The sequence below is a fragment of the Anas platyrhynchos genome, chromosome 5, assembly GCF_047663525.1.
Source record: "Anas platyrhynchos isolate ZD024472 breed Pekin duck chromosome 5, IASCAAS_PekinDuck_T2T, whole genome shotgun sequence".
NCBI lineage: Eukaryota > Metazoa > Chordata > Aves > Anseriformes > Anatidae > Anas > Anas platyrhynchos.
Window position 1 is genome coordinate 39322223 of NC_092591.1, and position 18736 is coordinate 39340958.

The 18736-nt window shown below is 34.9% G+C and overlaps 2 protein-coding genes across 2 annotated transcripts in view; one reads left to right on the forward strand and one right to left on the reverse strand.

The window, feature by feature from the left end:
* The window catches only part of CHRM5 (cholinergic receptor muscarinic 5), a 50220-nt gene extending 44720 nt beyond the window's left edge, over nt 1-5500 (reverse strand). The window contains exon 1 of the mRNA XM_005009771.6: nt 5207-5500. The gene's annotated coding sequence lies outside the window, so the exon portion shown is untranslated. The remainder of the gene's footprint in view (nt 1-5206) is intronic.
* The window catches only part of AVEN (apoptosis and caspase activation inhibitor), a 98921-nt gene that overhangs the window by 38663 nt on the left and 41522 nt on the right, over nt 1-18736 (forward strand). The gene's annotated exons all lie outside the window — the stretch shown is intronic.

Below are 18736 nucleotides of genomic sequence, written 5' to 3' on the forward strand. Positions count from 1 at the left end.
TCAATTCTGGGCAAAAAAAAAGAATGGAAAACTGATACTGGATTTGATTACATAAAATTTATAGTGTAGAAGCCTTGCTAGTTGGTCAAGGACCCACAAGAGGGAAGTGGAGACTGCCGGGTTGCAGGTCCTGAGTTACCAGGAGCACACAGTCGCATCTGCTGTAACAAAGGTTCCTTCCGCACAGATACTGCTGTGCCCTATCAGGTCCCTGCACAAAGCACTTTGCATCTGCAGCAAAGGTATGTAAACCCTCGTACTTATGTCATAGTTCGTATCAATGGAGGACTGAACTCTTGTTGCATTCTCTCTTGTGACTATAAACTGTTTTTGCCTGACCTGTCTCAGCAAAACAGACCACAAAAAGGTAGGAATGTAACTAATACTGGTCAGTTTGTGGAAGTCTCTTTACATTTGGTCAAATTCTTTCAGCTAGTTACAGGTTTGATTGACAAAGGTACTGCATAATTATGGTAGGCATATGGCTCCCTATCTCAGGGCAAGCTGAGTATTACGTAAAAATTGGTAAGACAGGGTCAAGAATATGATAGTTCACAGATCTTGAAAAGTAATCAGAAGTGGGGAATGATGAATGGCATTGTTTCTACTGAAGACCTGAAGTATTTAGTAAGAGTCTTACTATACTTCTGAGTTTCCATTCACTTTCAAAACATTATTGAAAAAATCACTGATGAGCATATCAGTAACCGATAAATAACAGGAAAAACACATTCAGACCCCACAGCCAAGGTTCTCAGTATACTGTGCCCATTCAAGCATGGGGGCTCAGCCAGTGGTTTGTATGTAGGCAGAAGAAATGCAAACTAAATCTGCTGAATGAGATTCACTAAAGGAGTGAGTTTAGAAAAGGTCTGTGCATTCTTAACAACTCAGTATAAATTTCTAGTAAGATGCTGTGATTAAAAGTGTAACGCAGTTCTTGTACGTATGTATATGAGTAAGTAGTTGTTAGGAGTCAGGAATTTTTTTTTTTCATGTGCATGGTATTAATAAGGTTGCATCTAATGTACGTTTTAAATTGTTTAAAATACCGGCAATGCAAAAATGTTCACTTAATGCAGTTTTACAAGTTGTTTTTTTTAAGACTGACAAAATCTTGCATTATTAGACTTACAAAAGGATATTTAATGTATCAAAATAAAAAAGACTGAAAAGTGACATTTACTAAATTCAAGTAAAGGAATCAATCCAGGTATTGAAAGAGCTCTGATTTAAAAGAAACAATTAGAAGATGAAGTGATGAAAATTCAAATTGAATTACAGGAAGGTAATTCAGCAGTCTGCTGAAATAAGTTAAAATAACCTTTGCATGTATTTTCTTCTCATATATTACAATTAAGACAGGTTTCCTGAAAGATAGGAATTGATCAGCCAGTAAAAACAGTTGCTTAATGTAATGGTATATAGGTTTATAGGTTTTGATCTACGTGTGAATAGGTCTGAGGAAATGCTGAAATGGGTGATTGTAACATTAACTGTCGTGGGGCGTGCACTGGTCCTATGAAGAATTTCTTGCTTTGATTCTGCCATTAGGCTGTTGATTTATCTTTTCTAATGCTCAGTTTCCCAATTAGAAAGAAGAGAAAAATGTTTTTTTTTTTTTTTTTTTTTTTCCCCCACACCTTAAGAACACTTTTTTCCCATAACTAAATTAACTTGAGATTTTTATTGTTTAGGATGTTCATGCAAACGCTTGTTAATGTAGCTTCATTTGGTAAAACTGGTTGCATACATACAAATAGAATTCAGAAATTTTAGGCTTCTAAACTGTTACTGGATGCCACATGGTCTGAGTGGAAGTCACCTGTGTACATCCTCTTGCTTCCTTTTATTTCCCCAAGCAAAGCAAGTACTTTACAGCTCCATGCAATATATTTTCTCAGGCATCTGCATGGTTCTCTTAAACATTCTCTGGAAAATGTCATCTTGAACAATCTAGGGTGAAGGTTAAAATGATTTATAGATATTTTTGAGGAATAAACCCATTTTTGGAAGTACTGGCTCATATTATCTGCATGTCCTGAAGTGCTTCAGTGCCCTTTTCCTCATTACAGTAATACTTTATGGGGAAAGGGTGCTGGGGTGGAAGTAACCAAGAACCTTGATGGAGATGCAAGTCCCCAAGTCTGTGCAGCTACCTGTTGATTTCTTTTAGCTGATAACTAACTAATAACTATTAAGAGGGGACAGTTTGGACTTCTGGTCTGTGCATCATTCTCGTTACTTCTAAAAGGCTCATTAAACCATGCCATGTCTCTTCAGTGTTCGTTTCCTATTAAATTAGTTGGGAAAAGGGTCCTATACCACGTGTGCCATTTTGCTGAGTAGGAGTTCTCTCTTTAGACAGTTGATTGTAATTACTTTGTGACGTAGTTTACCCATTGCACATAGGTGAGTAACTTAATACACAGAGGAAATGAAAAGATATCCTTGCTGGATGCTTAGTGATCCTTGAATAAGTGATTGTGATAAAAGTGGAAAATAACTATCAAATCAGTGCTCTTAGATGAGGTACTCTTACATATTTACGCATTTTATAAAAAATCTATGATGTATTAACTTATGGGTGCGTGGAGGTTTGGATTTTGGAACTTGATAACAAACAGTTCATTTGTGCTCAGTACATCAAAATTCTGTCCTTCTTGAAGATGTGTGAGAGGAATAATGCACTCATAAGGAAAATGACATTTGTCTTAAATTAAAGATTACCGATAAATGCATTGAAAAGAATTGAGAAGATCTTTAAAACTTTGTCTTTTAAGAAGTATTAGTTATATCTACTCTTCTAAAAATACAAGTTGTATCCAATCCTCCTTCCTAAAAATAAGCTTTCCACTTGTTCTTTGCCCTCACCTATTTTCAAATCAGAGAGCTTAAGAAGCCTTAGCTGCAACTCTTTTTAAAAGTTTCTGAAGCACTAGGTTTTGAATATGCTTTTTGAGAGCTTCATTGAACAATTACCTGATTTTTTCTTAAATTGGCATGTTAGCTGTTGATAAACATGATAAACAATACCTTTTATAAAAAGAGGAGACTTAAGAAATAGATGCAATGTCCAACTTTTCCATTGTGAAAACAGTAACTGGAGAATCAAAACTTGAATTATAAATGATTGTTCTCTCTCATTTACTACCGACTCTGAACCAGGTTCAACAGACAGGTATTTGTTTTAAGTCAATTGACAAAAGCTGTACCTGCCGCTTGTTATAAGCATTACCTTGTTGTACTAGGTTTGTCAGTTCAAGTCATGGAAATCCTGACTTGTTGAAACTCAAATCCGGTATTACTTTATTATAAAGAACCTAGTACTTAGGTGATGCTTTTTTTCATTGTATGTTAGGCAAGAGACAAAATACCAGTGCATGTTGTATAGGAGCAGTGAGAAGGCAGGAAGAATTCTTACTGGATTGATGTAATACGTGAAGTGAGGCATAGCAAAAATAGATGAAGAGATGTTAGAGGTTTATTAGGCTGTTGTGAAAGGAGCAGTTGGAGGTACTTACAACAGAAAAGGACAGAAACTGGGGACACACAGAGTGCTGGAACCTGTCAGCAACAAAACGGCTGAGTGAAGGATAGGTGCACTAGCAAAAATGTCCATCAAGTTCTTGTCAAATTACACCAAAGGGGAACATGGAAAAGGGGTTCGAATAATGGAAACTTCTTTGCCTGTGTTAAGCAGAAGACTTGAATTTGAATGTTCAGAGGGTATGAAACTTTATTTTTTTTTCTCTTCCCTATCATGGCAGTCAGGAGTGGGATCTTGTAGGAGGAATTTGAGATACAAGTATTCTGTAGTAATATGCATGAGATGTCCCCTCTTTTGCAAAGGTTTCTTGCATATCTTTCCTGGTAGAAATATTAGGATTTTGGGAGTATGCTGTTGACTATTATATTGAGAAAAGGTTCTGCCAGAGTATCAACTCCTGGATTTCAGTCTCAAGGTACTCTATCAGTCTTGACAAGAATTCATAAACTCTCTGATGTGAAGGGTTCAAAAAAGGCGCCTGTGAATGTTGAGTTATTCTGTCTTCTAGCAAGCAACAGGCAAGATAGAGACTATTTTAATAAGCAAGAAAAACAGAAACAGGAAAAAAGAAAAAACAAAGATTGATGGATACATTAAATAAAATGTGCTAAATAGAAAATAGGAAACTGATACAGAGAAAAGAAGAGGAAAGATATTTAAAACAACACTGGAAATAGAAACGTCACATCTTAGTAAATAGAAAAAATGGCACAAAACCAGTAAAAGACAGTATGATCGAAGATGGGTGTTTTCAAAGCTAATACATACAAAATTGACTAATATGATAAAAAAAAAAAAAAGTGGTGAATTAAATGGTACAAAGCTATTTATGCTTTTTCAGTTTCAGGGGCTGTTTTTCAAGTGTGTGAGCACAGATATCTTTCTCCATGACTAATAAGTGTAGTCTTTTGACTAAGAGATGCTGTTTTTTTTTTTTTTTTTTTTTTTTAAATCCCGTTATATGTCAGAATCTCATTCTGAACTGTTTTGCAAGTTATTTCCATGTCAAATTAATGTCTCTGTGGATTACCTAGTGGATGCTCCAAATGAGTAAAATAACTGAGGTGATCTGAATCTCTCTTTTTATAGTTTTATTATGGCACTGATGTCCAATCTTCCCACTGAAACTATGTACACAGTACCTTGGAGTGATTAACATGGTGCTGTTCCCTTATTGTGCTGTTGTTTGCCTTTCATAAGTAACTAATCAACACTTTTAGCTTTATTTAATAAAGCCAAGGATTTATTATCCTATAATAAATTATATCCTTTTACATATTACTGCTATGGTGCAAAATGTTGTTTGCTTTGCCAAATTAAATAGATAATGAAGTACAGTTAATGCTTTTTGCTAATATTAGCAGAAGCATTGCTTTTTATTATTTTTTTTTCTTAAACAGCCATATGTATTAAAATATTTTGGAGGATTTAAATCTTATGAAATATTTCATTCTAGTATGTCGGAAACAACCATAATAGCAAAAGAGAGCAGTTATTTGAGCAGTACAGAAAATCTAAGAGCATCAAATATTTGGCAAGAAACGATTTAAACTTCAGTATCAGTAGAAAGAAAATTAAATTGACTTATTGTCCATACATTAAAGTATATACACGTGTAATCAACAATTAAAACAGCATGTGAAATAAAAAACTTACCTAGGAGATAGTTGACTGAAGCTTTATCTGTGCTCTGTCAGAATATACTGAGACTCATTCAGCAGATAGGAGGCTTTTTTCAATTTGAAATGCATTGTGCACTCTCGTCTTGTGATTTCTTTTTTCACAGCATCTTGTTCACTGCTGCTTCGTCTTGTGGTATTGGTTGTTTCCAGTTTATTTCCAGGTATCTCCAATATTTGATATCTTTCATATTCAGCATTTTTGTTTATTCTGCCTTAATCAGGTAACAGAAAAGAACCTGTGAACTTTGCATCTTCCCACCCACTTTCACTCCCCCTCTCCCCCCCCCCCCCCCAAAAAAAAAAAAGGAAAAGCAAAAAAAAAAGAGGCAAAATGCACTGACTCCAGTTAACTCAAGTATTCAGCATCCATTAAAAATTCATTTAAAGATTTAGCATCAAGTAAATTCCATCTGTTTTCTGTAGGTGATTCCAATGCTGGAAAGTTATTTCTCTGTGTTTCCGTAGCCTCCACTTTTTATATTTTTGTAGGCAAAGCGCAGGATCAGTAGACTTTAGGTCTTAACTTTTAACCCCTGCAACGTTATTCTGTGAAGGATGATGAAGGTCTGCCTCTCTCAGCTCCTTATGCTTCTGTCAGACACAGATGTGAAATGCCGCTTTAGAACAGAGGGAAAAAATCCCAAAGGGTGTAGTGTTTTGTCATCTCTCAGGACAGTGAGCACGCATGGCATCAATGAGTAGCAGATATGAGCTATTCAAACCAGTCACAGAACTGACAGGATGACGCTTTCATACATAATAGACCCATTAATTATTTCTTCTGATGGACAGCAGTGTCTACAAGAAGAAAAAAGCTGCAGATGATAATACTAGGTTTGATAGGTGCTCTATGTTTGAACAGCCTGTCATCAAAAATGAATCCAGGGGAAAAAAAAGCTTTTTTGGGGTATGATTAGGTGAAACGGACCAGAGTTGTTTTGATATAGTAGATGTTGTGTATGGGGTAAAAACTGCATTCAGGTTAAGGTCAATTTATAGCTAGGTTTTATCAATAAGGTGTTTCAAAAAGATTTGTTTAAAAAAAAAAAAAGAAAAAAGTGCTTTGCTTCATGTAGCTAGGGAACCTGGTTATAGTCTTGTGATTTTTTTCATTTATAATTTAGTGTATGGATTAAACCTACACATTCATGGGAGTTTTGTTTTCCCTCTTACCCGCCCTCCCACCCCCCCCTTCCCAAACCTTACTGTTTTGAAAGATGTTTTTCAAAGGGCTGTGTTTATAAAAAAAAAAAAAAAAAGATGCTCAAACTCATTACACATTTTGTATCAAACAAAGGCTTTCTGACTTTGAAAACAATTCCAATTGAGAAATGTAAATTGTCTGATTTAATGTTAATTAACCACTTTCTTGATGCTAATATGTAGGAAATAATGTATAATAAAAAACTCACTTTATTGTAACATAAGCTCTTTGCAAATCTCCTAAAAGAATACAGGTAAAACCTTAATTCACCGTACTGATGTTGTTAGGGGCAACATATGCAGAGTGTGGGAGAATGGTGCAACATTTGGAACTTCTCCTTAGAGTACAGTTTTATTTTCTCCCCTTGCAACTTTATTTAGTTTAACTTTTAAGTTTCTTGGTAAAAATGTGTTTAAAATTTTCATTTGTTTCCTCCCTCCCCCCCAACTTTTATAAAGAAATTATGAATTTCTTTCATAATTTTACCTACTCTTGTTTCATTGTAACAGCAAAGTTATTTTCATCTTTCTTGTTGTGAAACAATGGAAATGAGTAGAACTGTGCCCTAATATTGCAACAAATGACTCTTGAAATGCCTTTATCCTCTAGCTTGCACCCTCTCTAGCTCCTGACCAAGTCCAAGCCTACTAACATATGGTGACTGTAACTTTAAATCTAAGTTGTCAATCTTGTCCTTTTAGATAAGGAGATGAGTTGCCAAGGATACAATGGGTACATGATGTAAAGTCCATGCTGAAAGTGCTGGAATGAGGCATACTTTCTGAAATAATATTAACACTTTCTGTCTCATGAGTAAGAAGAATACAATGGATGTCTGGAGTCGATAGCATAACCTGAACTGAATGTGTCCTTAATTTATTAGGATATTTAGTGAAGGTACTGATTTTTACAAAATCCTTCCAAATACTTGGAATCTGACAAGGCTCAATCTGTGCATGTGTAGCAATAAATAACTTCATACAGTTTGAATTCTCAGTCTTTCAGGAGACCAAGGGCAATCATTACCCCTTGTAGTACACGGTACTCAGGTATCTACTCTGTAGTTATCCCTTAAAGAAGTCCTGAAGTGCAAAATAATTGAGCTTTTTTAAACACGTGTGCATACATATATATGTATAACATCCACATTTCCCCCCCCTTAAGAACAAGATCAGCATATATAAGCATATTTGTATGTTATCATCAAAAGAGTTCTGCTATGTCAAACCTGGAGATGAGGGTAAACTTGGATGAAGCAGCATGTTCAGGGGATGGCAGTGGTCCTGTTATCTGGGTGTGCAACCTGAGTCTTAAGATATGGAGATGTTTGGTGTTAAGAATTCAAACCCCTAGGTGAAAATTTTCAACCTTGAATGTAGCACAAAAAAAGAGGAATTGTATTTTTAGCGTGGTATTCTGAGTGTCTTTTCTGTTTGGTCAAGCTATAACAGCAATAGGCTATATCTAAGATACCTATCTGAAGGGGATAAGTCACATCTCCAGTGGAGAGTGCTGCAGCTATGTCTGAAGTGGCAAAAGTTTCAAGCACGCTCCACTCTGAAGTCCTTAGTGCCTTTATTTTTTCTCATGGCTGGATGTCTGATGGCTGTCACTCAGCACTGCTGAAATTCTTGCAGAATTTGGTTATCTTGCACTCACAAAATGGTGTGGTGAGGGAAACCAAATAGGTCAACAGCATCAGTTGACATGTCAGGTGTCATTCCTTCAGGGTAGGACTGGGTGCATCCCTTTGCTTCACTTCATTTGGTTTGTGGCCATGCTATTTTCTGCATTACTTCTGATTACAGAAAAGTAAGTGATAGTATGTAGTGAGGAAGAAGTCCTGTCCTTGGTAAACATCTCTTTCAGTTCCCTTTGTTTTTTCAGCGCTTTTAAACTGGAACATTTATGCATGTACCCATTATAGCTAGAAGCCTCAAAATAACTACTAGGTAACTGTGAGTAGCAGTGTATTGAAACTATTCGATCTCAGGGAGACTTGATATTTTATAACATCAAAGATGATAGCTTTTAAATAATATTAACCCATACAATACTATCTGTGCTAGTCTGTTTATGTTTAATAATGATGGATTCCTGAATTCTAGAAGTCCATGTGTTACTCCTACTGTAAGGAAGTAATTTGTCAAATATATCAGGAAAAATATTTTTCTAATTAAAACTGAATAATCAGTAAAGGCATAACTCAGTGAAATGGTTATAAAAATTATAGTGTATGGTAACCATTAATGTTAATACCGCTAATAAATTTGGAAAAAAAATTGAGAATACATACTTTTGAAGAATACGTCTAAATATTTTCCTTTCTATATCAAGTATGTATCACTCATCTAACAAAAAGCTATGCAAATGGAAGTCCCATTCTTACCTTTTTTTTTTTTTTTTTTTTTTTTTTTTTTAATCCTGAGTGTTATCATTCAGCGTTTTTCCAGGTCTGTATGATTACCTGTTACAAGCTAGTTGATAACTGTAGTGGTTGCTTTTCAGAGAAAAGCGGTGTATATACCGGAATTTTAAAATTGCTGAAGGGCTTATGTTCTGAAGAAAATTTCCTGATCGTTGCCACTTTTGTTGCCTGCAAGTAGTTGTTGCCTTTGTGAACAAAATTATTTTCCTACTTCCTCTTCAACCCCTTTGTGTGTGTGTGTGTGGTCATGGTGGTGGTGGGGTAAAGTGGGTAGGGTTTTGCTTCCTAGTGACCTCATATCAATAATTATTTATTATGGCAGATTAAATTGGAATATGTGTTAATTTTCCAGCTAAATTAAATTCATCTGCAAAACTGCAAAACATTTTAATGTCAGTATAGAATGCACTGTTCATTTCTAAAAATAAAATAAAATAAAAAATCAAATGTATGTGTAGTGAATTTTTTTAAATTATTTTTATTTTTCCTATAATCAGCTAGATAATTGACACTAAGCAATATTTGAGTGGAATTTAAAAACATGACAACCTGAACTTTAAAATTGCTTTGAATTTAACAGGAGTATCTGCTTGTTCTCAATGAACATAGGAACTTGTGCTTTCTTAAAATGAGGATATTCCTCATAAAATGGGTCTTCCCTGTAGGCTGAAAACTGGTGTAGAACAGCAAACTTAACACAGAAATGTACTGAGATAGCTTTGAAGGAACAGAGTTATTGTTACCTAGGAAATGAGTAAGTATAAGTGCTTAGCAGAGCTCTTACCATGTCAGACATCTGAGGGCTTTGCTTCCTGGAGTTAAGTTACAGCAGTCAAGGTTAGACTTGCCTCAAGATGACTTTAAGAGGAAATTCTTTGAGAGGAGAGAGAAATACTTTGCTTTTCCACTTCCGTAGTGCAAGTATTGCAAAATGTACTTGAACAGAAATGTATAGTAATGGTGATTTAATATTATTTCCAGGACTTGATTTTATTGCTACTAACATTTTGTTGGAAATTTCACTCAGTGATGCTTCAGTAGGATAATACTTGGAATTTAAATATAAAATGTTTTTTGAGATAGGTAATTAGCATGCAGGTTTCAGATAATATGTTCTATAAATTATATTTCATGCATTTTTAAATAAAACGTGAGTGCCTCTTATGCTTTTTTATTTTTTCATTATTTGAATATTGAAATCTCCTTAAGATTTCTGCTGTTGTCTAATACAGTATTAGGAAGAATAAGTAATGGCTGTTTCACAAATACTTTTTTTGTAAATAAATAGTATTTGTGAACATGTTTGTGTGATTTAGTCCCATTGCAGCAGGACACTGTTTTGGTAACAAATCCCGAAACTGTATCAAAGAGTGAACGTTTCTGCATGATTGTGGTTTTGTTAACTTGACTGGGGAATGTGTGCTCAGCAGAGGCTGGCCCAGTATCTTATAATTAAGTCTGGCATTTCTTAGACTACTGATATATGTTTGTGCTGGATGGAATATGACCTTGGTTTTCATTTGTCTTGGAGCTTTTACTGATGTGGCACTTCCACACATACACACAAGCCAAACCTGTATTAAGGAAAGTTTTACAGTTGAGTGGTTGCTTGTGAAGGTTGCAGTTGGTAACGTTGTGACCACAGATTTTGGAAGAGTTTTGTGGCGTTTGGTGTCGAAGACTTTGAAGTTTTGCTTATGCGCACTCTCAGTTTTTCCCAACTTGATCATTCTAGTTGCCATAACAACTTCATAATAGTGGAGCATTTGCTGCTGTAGTTAAGGTTGTGTCAGCACTTCCATTATAAGCTATTGTTTTCAGGAATTTTTAATTTATCCGCGGGCTTAAAAATGGCATACAGTAAGCCTATGTAATTGGCTTTAATGTATGGTACCAACTTTTCGCAAAGCTGCTATTGTTTCATCTCTGATGGCATGTGTACAAAAGAATATTGTTTTGAGTATTTTTTTTCTTTTTGGAAAAGTAGTAGCAAAATATTCTTAGTCTAAAACTAATTTTGACTGGTTCCCATCTGCCAGAGGTATGAGAACCAACATGTTCTTTTGCTCTACCACAATGCTCCATCCTGCCTGTATCCAGTTAGACCCATCTGTTCCTCTTAGTTAAAAGGTTAGCGCGAACACGGTGCTTTTCTGGGAAGTAGGGAAAATATAACCTTTTAATAAGAGAATTTCATATCTTGCTAAGAGATGATTTTGACATCTTGAATACTTTCATAATTAATTACATGTGAAAATAAAGACTAGCTCTGTTTCTTATTTGTTAGATGGCTTCTGAAATGCAAGAAATAGAGGGGGAGTGGAACAAAAGCTGTTATTGATATAAGCCCGTTATTCGTTGTGGATACAGTTTGTGTTATGGAGTTTTAGCAAAGAATTGTACACAACTTTAACACAGCTTTCTGAAACCTAGAGACTGTTTAACCTGGAAACCATCTAAGTATCTAAGTGTTTACATAATTTGTGAAAGATCTCTTCCAGATTCTATCACAAGTGGTTCCAGTAAGAGCTGGATTGTTCAAGGACTTTCCTCCACAAAAATGGGTTTTGTTTTGTTTAAAACACTTTTTTTTTTTTTTAGCTTATCTTACTGCTGATTGTACTGCAAGACATTTGCCCCTAAAACAGAATGATAGCTTTTTACTGTAGGAGACAATACTTTGAGTGTATATCATGCAATTTTAGACTCTCTTCTGCAGTATAGTTACTCATAAATTAGAACCAAACTTTCTTCTGCTTTTGAAGCAGAATTTTATTTTGAATTAAAGTCTTCACTTAAATAAAATTACTTAAATCTGAAGCGAGTATGTTCTTTTTTAGTTCAACTATTCAACTTGTACATTGTAGTACCATCTGATTGCAGGCATTTAGACATTTGTAAGTTGCTGGATGTTTTAAAAGCTTCAGCAACAACATATAACTTTAATTGAAAGACTTACTTGATTTGATTTTAATGGTCTGTACTAAATGCAGCTATTCATTTCAAAGGCCAGTTTCTTTGACTTTGTTTTTAAGGGAAAATCTAGTTAAAACCTTGGATATTCTAAATTTAATTTAATCATACTATTAAAAAAGTATTTAAGTATAGGCTACACTGAAGAAAGATTGTATATGCTTTATAACTGAAAAATACAAACAGCTTTTTAAAAGCTCTTTAACAACGTTTACACAGACTTTTCACTTGACTCTAGACAAGTGAAGTATTCAGCCTGGATTTCCTGTTTCCAAACACTTGATTATCCTTTCTTTGCTTAACTTCTTAGTGTATTTTCCCCTTCCCTCCCCAGAGTCTAATTAATGTTTAGCCATTTTATATTTTTGAAATCATATTCTCAGAGTTGATTTAGAGTATTTTGTTTCCATCTGACTATTAGATTTTACAGATGAAAACTTATAAAGGTTGTATGAAAAAAAAACCTTGAACTCCTGAATAAAGAAATTACTTTGTAAAAAGCTACATCACAATGGCAGTTGCAAATTGCATGTCTTTGTTGTAGGTTTTATAAAAGTCTGCATTTGTTCTCCTATCATCTTCTGTTATTTCTACTTTATTCCTTTTAGCCTCAGTCCCCAGCCCCCAATTTATGGAGCTTTGAATTCCAGGGAGTACTTCTACCTGGAAGATTTATTTTAAACCTCAGCACAAGTGGTTTATTCACCTTAGTTGCTTTCTAAGTTCTGTGTTCTGTTTTGATTTAATATATATATATATATATATATATGTATATATATATATATATATATTTTTTTTTTTTTTTCTGATAAGAATCTGAATTTTAAGAATTTGTGGAAACATTTGCATCCTTTCCAGATTTCAAAGCTTCAAAAGTCATAGTATCTTACCTTATCTGTTTCCTCCTTTTGAGCAAATACCAGAACAGAATACTCAGTATTAGCTTGGTACTTTTCTTCATGTATACTTCAGATGAGAGAGAATATAGAAGGGAGTAATTCCATATAGCAGTCTGTAGGTAAACTATAGTCTCTATCTACACTTAATTTGAAATTAAAAATGCAGTTCTGTGGTGCTATTAATCTTGCATTTAGTGAAATAGTATTGCTGGAAATTCTCTGTACCAAAGGTTTCTCTTCTGTTAGATGAGAATTAGGGTAAAAAGTGGCAGTTTTAGTGTCAATTGTATTCAGAAACAGCAGAATAGAACTAAGAAAGACTAGGATGTTATGCTACGTTGTTCCAAAAGCTCTTAAAAATATTTTCCAAGATATTTCCTGTGTTGATCTGTAGTGTATTAGATATCAGACAGTGGAAGAATTATATATTTATGAAGGACAGAATTAAATGGAACTACAGAAATCAGCTTTTCTTTAAAAAGCTGTGTTTTGCAAATAGACGTAAAAGTGATTATCCATAAATGCCTAGGTACAGCTTGTTTCTGGAAAGCAATCAGCTATTGATCCTTTCTCTTCTCACTTCATTTCTTATGTAATTTGGAGAAAACAGTTCCCTTTTTTCTAAAAAATACCACACAATTGCTAAATTATTGAGATTAAGAGAACTTTTTGGAGATTGACTAATGTAAAATTTTATGTTTTTATTTTCTACTGGTTACATATTCATATCACTGAAAGGGTATTGATCAGCCTTCAGTTGAGCTACGGTTCAAACTTGTTTAAGTTTCACCCTTATCCAAAAGGCTGTTGGTTTCTGGTATTGTTTGTAGTGTAAAGAAAGCTCTCTATGAGCTATGTATGTTGTTCTGACCCAGCAGGTAGTAGTGCATATGAAAAACGTGTCCTTAGCCAGGTGGTTTTATATTGGTGTTATGTAGTCCCATTTTCTTTGGCAATGATTGAGATAGATGTTTTTGCTCTGAAAATGAGAGGAGCTATCCTGCAAGGGACACTGGAAAGTTTTTGGAAAGTCATTTCTTGAAGTCTGCCAGGAGAGGCAGAAAAACAGATCATCTTCAAGAGCCTGTGTAATCTACCTGCTCTATGCCTGCTTTCATAAATGTATTGTATGGGAAAATATATCAAATTTTCCTGTTTTAAGACTGTGTGCAGGGTTTTCTAATGATTCCTTATATAAGCCTGGAATTTCTAAGTGGAATCAGTAACCAAAAAATATGATTTGTGCTGCTTGATAATTAGGAAACGGGATACTGCAGCAGCAAAATTTAAAATCTAGCTCATTATGCACTAAACTCATAAGTTATTATTCAAATATATTGGAATATATTGGAATTTTAGCTTACTTTTGGTAGTTACATATTTTACTGTCCAATCTATTAAGTAACCTTATGTGTTTAATACATTTTAATCCCCTAATTTTGTCAGTTTAAAATCTTCTAGAGCCTTTACAATAAAGAAGTAACAAATGCAAATTTCACAAACAGTCCTAGCAATAGCTTAGGAAAGTCTAATGGACAAATGAATCCAGTTTCCCAATTCTGCTTTGGAAGGGAACTCTCAGTGAGTAAGGGAGAGTACATATTGAAGGACCAAAAAGTAGATGTGAAGCCTTCATGTGTTTCTTCATCATGATATATAATTGTTTACAGTTTTATAGATGGAGGGGTGTTCTTTGTTGTTAGGTTAGCTAACAACAGGTTAGCTCTGTTATTAGATTTGCATTTCAGTCAACACTTTAGTATTTCAACAATTCAACAAGTCAACAATTTAGTATTAATGAATCCTGGAGTTGGGCTTTATCATTTTTTGCATACTTGTGGAGAAGGGACCAGGACACTTTTTCAAGGAGAAGAAAAAACACGTAGATAATGTGTTCTCTAGATACATAATATAAACAATATCTACAGATAGATACTTCCTCTATGGTAATCTAGGAAAATACATTTTATATGTTATTACTTTTTTTCCCCCTTGGGATTTATTGCTGCAGAGTTGAGAACTGAGTAGAACACATTGGTAACCATTTATAACAACTTCCGCACTGTAACTCTCAATCCATGAACTGCTTTAAAATTCTTTTTGAACTGTGAAAAAGGTTGTACTTTGGTCCCAGATGAAGCCTTATGATTTTAGGGATGATGTGATTTGTGTGAATTAAGGCAAAGAGCAAAAGATATATAATGGATATTTGTTTGGAACAATATCCATCTGTGCAACTGTCTACACTTCAGCATTTAATAAATACATGGAGGACAAACTAACCTACGTATAATGCATTACTTATCTTTTTATTTGTTGTGTGTTTTAGTTACAGTTTTTTGAATTGCATTTTTAAAAGTTTGTCCATAAAGTTGTTCTAGGTGAGAATTAGCCTAATAGTGAGTAGTGCTGCTGGGGTAGTATAAATGGTGTCAAAAAGCATCTGTTTGGACATGCAGCTCCAGTGTTGTCACTGAAACTATAAGTCAAAAAATGTTCCTTATTTGACTAAATAGAATTCAGTTTTTGAATGTTTGGCGCTCTTTTTTTTTTCAATTGCTACTTACTATGGCTGGAGACTGTTAGTAATGAAGACAAATCTTATACCTTTCTTTTACTGGCCAGTGCTGCTTTCTGTCTCTGGACTGGGGATGCACGGTAGGAGAGACCCAATAACTTTTGATAATTACCTAGTTAATTAAATGGTACTGAAGTGTTACTCTATTGCATTCCTTTTCAACTGATGAATTATGAAAATATTAGACTTTGTTTTTTCATTATGCGCTTTTTTGGGTGACTCAATGTGTGAATGCATTTGTCAGTCGAATTCTGAATATCATGCCATGCTTTATCTCAAGCACATTTTTAAGGAATCTTTGTGTTTTTGTTCAATTACACAAGTGTCAAGTCTCTGAGGGGAGGGAGCACAAGACTCATGTTTCTGTTATTCATCACATGCTCTCCTGCCACACTGCAAGCATCCTGAATACTGGCAGCAAAAGGCTGCTATTGCAGCGCCCTTCTGTGAGCCCACGTGTGAAGTGCGCTTGGGTGGAAATGAAAGATCTGCAGACCAAAGAGGCGTGGGCATCGAGAACTGGGTGAGAGGCAGTACGGCTGTGCAGAAGCACAGAGAGAGCCTCAGGCCTCAGCTCTCCCAGCTGCATGACCTGTAGCCCAGGGGCCAGTGTCTTACCGTAGGCCGATGCAGTGAACTGGTTTGCCTATCCCCGTCATTTTGTCTAACGAATGCACCTTCTACGCTTCATTCCAGCATGCTTTGGAGAATTGCTTTTGGGCTTTGAGCATCCTAGTCTGGTGGGAGGTATCCCTGCCCATGGCTGGGGGTTTGGAACTGAGTGGTCCTTAAGGTCCCTTCCAGCCCAAACCATCCTGGGATTCTGTGATTCTGTGAAATCCTGTATTGTTGGCTGCCACTTTAAATAGAGCCAAATGTTAAACTGCAGTATTTGCAAAGTTAATACAGCTGTACAGTTAAAAATGTTGTTTGAATCTTCTAAACTCTCCCGTGAACCCTATTTGGCAAGCGTATCAGCTGGAGCACTCATTATTTTTCCCTGTTCTTACACAAATGAATTTGTAAGATTTACCCCATCATGGTGCCCTGAAGGTATCTACTTTGCTCTCCAATCAAATACAGTCAGTTTATCAGGCAGTTAGATACTAAGAACATTTTGTGGATAGTTGAAATGGTCAAAAGACATTTGACTTTTTTTTTTTAATCACAGTAACAAAACACACAAAAAATATCTTAACTATGTGGTGGCTCACTGTGTTTTCTGCCTAGGAGGAAAAAAAATGCTGTTTGTTTATCTCATTAAGGTTGACATTTGCGTTCAACAGCCTAAGAGCTGTTGCTATCTGTATGAACACCTTGGTGAACAATCTCAGCTTTGAAGCTAGTCCAAATGAGGATGGCTGAGTACAAAACATACAGTCTGTTATGAAGCAGTTTCTTCTGATTGGATGATCTACTTCTGAAAGTCAAAGAGACGATGAGTTTTACATTGGTATAACAGAATATACAGTTTATGATTGGATTAAAAAAGTATTGTCATTAAAAATGAAAGTCGAATGTGTTGATTTAAATCATTTGACTTCAAATGTGTGCTCCAAATCACTGCCATCTTCTGTGCAGACCAGGCTGGTAGAACAACTTCAACATTTATTGTAACACTTTGAGATATTCCATAGGATGTGCATTCAGAAATGTTACCTCAAGCTTCAACTAACGAATGAAAATGACATTTGCATAATCAAAGATAGAAGGCTCATCTCAGGGGAACCTTAATTTTATGCTCCTGACAGCGACTATGAAATAAGAATTTTTGAGCTGAGATATGGATTTCTCATAAATGCTTTAATTTTTGAGTTTATACTTGTATAAGAACTATAGCTTTGTTCTTGCAAGGGCTGCTTCTCTAGTGAATAATCATAGAATCATTTAGGTTGGAAATGATCTCTAAGATCATCAAGTACAACCACGAACATAGCAGTGCCAAGTCTGTCACTAAGCCATGTACCTCAGCAGCACATCTACATGTCTTCTGAATACCTCCAGGGGTGGTGCATGATGATATGTTTTTAATGGAGCATGAAGAAGAAATATCTTGAAAGCTGAATAAACACTAACATGATTTTTGAAAACATGTAGTTCTTGAAGCTGTTTGTCATATTTTTATTTTCTTAAACAAATTAAGATTTTAATCAAGCCTTGCTTTATGGGAATCAGTAAGAACTGTTTTAGAGGCAGATGTTCAGGTGGCATGCTGCTGGCAATTCTGCATCTGCTGCCTAGATAAAGTATTTTTATTATTTATTTTTTCTTTATTTTTATTACTGTTCCTTTTATTTCTTTATTCTTAGTATGTTCTTAAATAAAATAGGAACAGTACTGTTAGTAGAATCTTCTAAGAAAATCATTTTTTTCGTTTCTTTTAATTAAATAATAGGAAACTATACTATTAAACATGTCTTCTGTAAATATGACAGACCCAATTCTTTTCTAGTGTAACCGGCTGCATTTTAACAGCAGTAATGCCCATCTGCTTCACAGGGTTTCTTGGCAACTTCCATGCACTAAAAGTTATAAATGCTTCAAATGATACTGCAAGTTGTATAATTTTGGTTTACTGAAGCCTGTATTGGAACACACTGTTCTAACATGCTGTAAGTAGATATAATATGTATTTATATAATTTTTTTAAGCTTGGCTCTGAGTTTTCTCAACATTTATGATTAAATAATAAATCTCATACTTGCAGTCTCTGGCATTCAACACAGAAAAGTGGGCTATTCTAGAATTCACCTATAAAGTACCATTTTAGGGGGATCATGTCTTTACAACGGGATATTTTAGTTTATTGTCCAGTTATGTGCATTTTATAATTCTATTTGTCATGATGAAAAATCAGATGATAGGAATGTTTTGGCATAATGATTTTGACCTTCCAGGTTTTGCACTACTGTCTGTAATATTTTGGTGGAAAAACAGGAAGATAGAAAGTGTGAAGTTTAGGAAAAACAGTAAGAGCAAGACAAATTACAGAGACTGAATTCAGCCCGATAAAAGGACTTTGTTCACTAGTTTTTAAACCGCGTACATGTGTTTTTGTCTTGATAGAAGAAAAACTTCAGAAATGGTTCCTCTTATGATTTATCAATTGCTAATAAAGCACTGTGGAACTCTGGACAACTGTGAACAGATACATACATATATATATATTACTATTACAGTGGATTTTCACCCTTTAGCAAAGGAAATTATAAAAACTAGTGCAGTTTATGACTCTAAAAGAAACATTATGCACAAAGATACTGACTATATTGGGGCCCTTTGAAGATGAGGGTCGAAGAATGGAGATGATCCTGGTGTTATCAAGGAGCAGTACAAGTGTCTGCTGTGGCAGAATAGCAAAGTGAGATCATGTAAAGACACTAACAAAAAAGTAACTAAAAATGCCATTCTTTTTGAATTAA